Source organism: Ascidiella aspersa, chromosome 7 (genome assembly GCF_963924565.1).
Source record: "Ascidiella aspersa chromosome 7, kaAscAspe10.2, whole genome shotgun sequence".
Taxonomy (NCBI): domain Eukaryota; kingdom Metazoa; phylum Chordata; class Ascidiacea; order Phlebobranchia; family Ascidiidae; genus Ascidiella; species Ascidiella aspersa.
The window spans coordinates 21109477-21114693 of NC_139453.1; positions in this window are offsets into that span (position 1 = coordinate 21109477).

The following is a 5217-nucleotide window of genomic DNA, read 5'->3' on the forward strand; positions in this document are numbered from 1 at the left end:
TTATATTTTTCACGCAGAGTTAATAAGATAAAACAAAGAGCAACAATAAATAAAATAATTTATGCAGGATCCATGATTTTAATCAAAGAAATCACATAATTGTGAAATCTTGCTGCTTATGACCCACCGAATCAATTTGGAACTAACGTGACAGTTTTCTTTAGGCCTAGCATTGCTTAAAGTTTAACATTGCGTTTGTAAACCGCTTATACAGGGAAGCATGCCCTCTCAACCAGGGGTTATTAAACTGGGGTACATGGACCCTTTGGGGGCCTGTGAATTAGTTTTAGGGGGTTCATGAAGGCCTAATTCAAGTATTAATGTATATTTCAAGTTATTAATTTTTGAAAGAAAACAGTTTATATTTAAAAATTAAACGGTTTTGCATTAACTGTATTTATGCTCCATCACTTTTACATTTTTTGGAACGAAATCAAAGATTTATGAAGTCTATTTGTATTTCGACGTCAATTTATGCCGTCGTTTTTTCAAACTTCTTGCCTACTGTGGTGCGCGAAGCGAAAAAAAATTAGGGGTCGGGGATAAAAAAAGTTTAAGAACCCCTGCTCTAAACAAACCAGTCAAAGCAGTATTCTTCTGTTTTTTTTAGTTTGTAGCCCGTGGTGTCGTAACCCGGCTACCGGCGGTGTGATCCTACCCGGCGAAAAAGCAGACACGGAGAACAACTGTGGGTGGTACGTCTGCCCGGCTCACCACCCGACCAGCAACCCGAAGTGCGAGAAGCTCCCCGCAGTCTATCGCGAGAAGCCTTGCTACGGCGAGCGCTGCTCGGGCGAGAAGGTTCCAAGGTACATCGACAATCCGCACTACTGCTGTCCCAAAACCGAGTGTGTGTGTCCCAGCTTCACGATGCCGAGCTGCACCAAAGACCACGAGGCCGTGGAGTACAGCGAGGGCGAGTGTCCCAAGCCTTCTTGCGTCTGCGACTGTCCAGAGATCGAAGCAAGCTGCGCTGGTAAGCCGGGCTGCCGCGTCCAGTTCCTCAACTCCACCGGCGAGTGCGGGTGCGCCACCGAGTGGAAGTGCGTCGTTGACCCGAAGCTCTGCCCGCTGGCGCCAATGTGCAGCGAGTGCCAGGACCTGGTGACGACCGGCCTGGCTTCGGCCACAGATGGCTGCGACTCGGAATGCGAAATCAAGCAGTGTCAGCCCAAGGTGTGTCCTGTTTATCCGGAGATGGCGTGCGCCGACGATGAGATGGAGGTAACCAGCTACGATGACACAGTGGACCCCGACCACTGCTGCGGTGCGCCTTCGTGCATTTGCAAACCCGACAGCGTGCTCGAAGATATCTGCCCGGAGTACGGCTTTCGCTGCGGTTCCGATTTTTCGCAGAAGAACCGCGGCAAGTGCTGTCCAGACTACGAGTGCATTTGCAACCTGGAAAAGTGCGCCGGACCACCTGCGTGCGGCTACAAAAACCTCCAGACCTATCCTCCGACCGCCAGTGAGGGCTCCCACGCAGACGTGTGCTGCGCCACGTACAACTGCACTTGCGAGGGCGTGATGTGCGACGAGAAGCCGCCAAAGTGCCCGCTCTATCAGAAACTCAGTAAAGTTGACAACGAGGAAAACGTTTGCTGCGATTCGTACGCTTGCGTGTGTGACCCGACCCAGTACCCGAAAGAGGCCTCGCTTGCCATAAATGCCCCTGACGCGGAAGGCATCTGCAGTCTGCCCGGGCAGGTAAGAGTCCCGGTGAGCGATGGGACCGGTTGCGTTCAAACTTGCGTTTGCGACGAGACGTACGCGACGTGCGCGGAATACCTAGCCTTGTTGGACATTTGCAAACATCCGAAGGAACTGATATCGGTGGAAGCAAAGGAGAACGACCTACGCTACGTTTGCTGTCCCAAGTCGGAATGCGTTTGCGCTGCATGTGGCCCCGATTACGTGACGAAAGAGATGCTTGAAAGCAAACTGAAGCCCGGCGAGATTGTGGTACCAGCCGAGCCGGCGTCCGAATGCTGTCAAACTTACCAGGTAATTTGCGACCCGGACGCGGCTTCAAGCGAGTACTGCTCCCGCTTCTGGCCCAGCTGTCCTTACGGCAGCGTGGCGCAGCGTTTGGCCAAGGACGCTGACTGCTGTCCGAGCTATGAGTGCGTGTGCGACTCGAGCCTGTGCGACGAAGCGCCGGTGTGCGAATCGCCTAAGATAGCAAGCAGATTGGAAGGCAACGACACTGATTGCTGCGCCACCTACGAGTGCATGTGTCCTACGAAAACGACCGATGCGCCCTGCCTTCCTCCCCATGTCGCCTACTTTACCAACGGAACATGTCCTGAGACGATTTGCCGCTGCCCGGACGATTGCCCGCTTGAGCCGACAATCAACTGCACCAGCAAGCCTGGGTGTCGGGCTGTGGCAAAGTCTCGGGATGCCTGCGAGTGCGTAACTGAGTCGATATGCGTCGGCAATCCTGCTCCATGTCCTATAGCACCCGACTGCGGGCATTGCAGCGTAGCCACGGTGGTCGACACTTACGTGACAATCGGAAACTGCAGCTCGACTTGTTCAAAGTACGAGTGTCGCAGCAGCTGTCCAGAGGTTGTAATTCCCGAGTGCTCCGAATACCAGCAACTCGGCTCGTACTTTCCAGACGACGACGTCCACAAGTGCTGTCCCGTGCCCGAGTGCATCTGCAAGGACAACGCAGAACTGGGCAAGGTCTGTGAAACCTTAGGCTTCAAGTGCGCGCCAGGGTACACGCTCTCACGAGACGAGTCCTCTGATGTTTGCTGCCCGTCTTTCAGTTGTGTGTGCAACCCAGAAGCTTGTCCAGCGCCTGATGATTGTGGCTACATGGAACTTGTGACCACCGATCCCACGGGGTCCATGGATGGACCCCACGTGGAAGCTTGCTGTCCATCTTACAACTGCACCTGCGAAGGTGTTACTTGCCCAGCTGAACCGGTTTGTTCTACTTACCAATCTCTCGATGTTGTGGAAAACCCTGACAACGTTTGCTGCGCAAAGAAAACGTGCGTATGCGACCCAACGAAATACCCGGAAGAGTACAATTCGACAAGGGTAAAACCATTAGGAGACGGCGGAAAATGTATTTTGCCTGGCCAACTTCCCGACCCAGAAACCGACGCAAATGGCTGTTTACCGAAATGCATTTGCTGCCCGGAGGCGTTGACGGCCGGAAGTTGCCCAGAATACGCTTCTCTCAGACTCACTTGCGAATCGCCGAAGGTAATTGTGTCACGAACAGCTCCTGCCGACGACCTTAGCTACGTGTGTTGCCCCGCCTACCAATGTACGTGCCCGGATTGCGGCGACGACTACGTGACCAAAGAGGCGCTGATGGGGGACTTGGGCCCCGGAGAGGAAGTGGTTATGGCGGCTGACGCCTCGCCCTGCTGCCAAGAATTCGTCAAGGTGTGCAAGGCGAACGCCTCGGCAGACCCGACATGCTTGGCGCAGATTCTACCTTGTAGCACCGGGTACAAGCAAGAGCGATTAGCCGAGGACAACGGCTGCTGCCCTTCCTATAAATGCGTGTGTGACATCTCGCGCTGCGGCGACCCGCCCGCCTGTGCCGCGCCCAAAGTGCTGGGCAGCTCCCTGGACGGCGATTGCTGCCACAAGTACACGTGCACGTGTCCGCCAGACGAGAACGCCGACCTTACTTGCGTCGCGCCGAAAGTGGTCGATTCTACCGCGACCGCTTGCCCAAAAAAGTTCTGCCGGTGTCCGGACGCCGAGGACTGCCCCTCTGACCCGATCATCGACTGTACAAGCAAGCCAGGGTGCCGCCCTGTTGTTTTAAAACGCGACAACTGCTCTTGTGTTATCGAAGCGGGCTGCGAAGGCGACCCGGCCGTCTGCCCACCGCCGCCAAAGTGTAGCAAGTGTGCGTCGCCTGTGGAAGTGGGCAGTGAACTGGTGGTGGGCGACTGTAACTCGACTTGCAAAAAGTACGAGTGCCGCGATCTTCCCTGTGCCGCTTACGACGCCCCCGAGCTCCCGTGCCCGCTCTATCAACAGGAGGTGTACGTTTACGAGGAGGACGACGCGGACAAGTGTTGCCCCCGCTCGATGTGCGAGTGTAAGTCGGAGCCCACACTCGCCGATGAATGCCGACAGTGGCACGACTTCAAGTGTGAGACGCACGAGACCAGGACGTACGTGGGACACGCGAACGGAAGCAGCGGGTGCTGCCCGGAATACGATTGCGGTATGTAAGAACGCGTGTTTGCTAAATTGTCCTTCTTAGGCCTTTTGAGAACGGCCCGGTTTTGCTTTTTAGGCCTTTTTGAGAACAGCCTTACCTGTATTTGTCTGTGGACTTACGCCTATGATTAAATCCCTGTAGGTTTCTGTGCAGTCCAAAACGTTCAAATGTGCGACAAAAATTAAAGGTTTATTAAAAGGGAGAGTAATTTGACTTATGCAGGTGACTCCGGACCGGTGGAGTGTTGAAAGTGGATTTCAAAGAATAGCTAGTGTACTTAAAAATGATTAAATGTGTTAAATGACGTTTTCGACCAACTTGCAAAGAGGCATATTTTAACACGAAGTCGTGTCCATATAGCAAAACCATAAATCGCCTTGTGCTTAGCGTTTGGTAACGCACGAAGGTCGCCTGTTAGTATATTTTAATGTATGTGTAATGTATTTTTAGTGTAACCCAGCAATAATATGTTTTCTTTTATTTTTGTTGCAGTGAAACCACCGTGCATTGACCCTGAAGGCCGACCGTTCACCGTAAGTTATCACGTTGTGCACATACGGATACATTGCGCGTGTAGAAATGTTAGGGCTGAATCAGTTAAGGTTTTTTAAAAATATTACTTATTTTATGAAAACAAGTATCAAGATAGTAAAACGGATTGATATCAACAAGGGATACTTCGTCCCTAGTAACCGCTATACTTTTAGATATAAAGTCTAATATAATAAACAATAGGTAAGATTTTAGCTGTAATCCGTATTAGACTAACATTTTAATATTTTCATTTTCAAAGTAAATGGATACATTGCTTTTATTTTGCGTTTCATCTATTTTTATCAGCCGTGTTTAGTGTTTTGTTTAGTGTGGAAAATAAGTTTTCTTTAAGTAAGATGTTTCTCGTTATCCTCTTATAGCATTCGGTAGTAAACCAATTAGAAATTAAATGTATTTTGTTGGCACGTGTCATGTGTGACAAGATTTCCACCTAACAATCACAAACCAACGCAAACAAT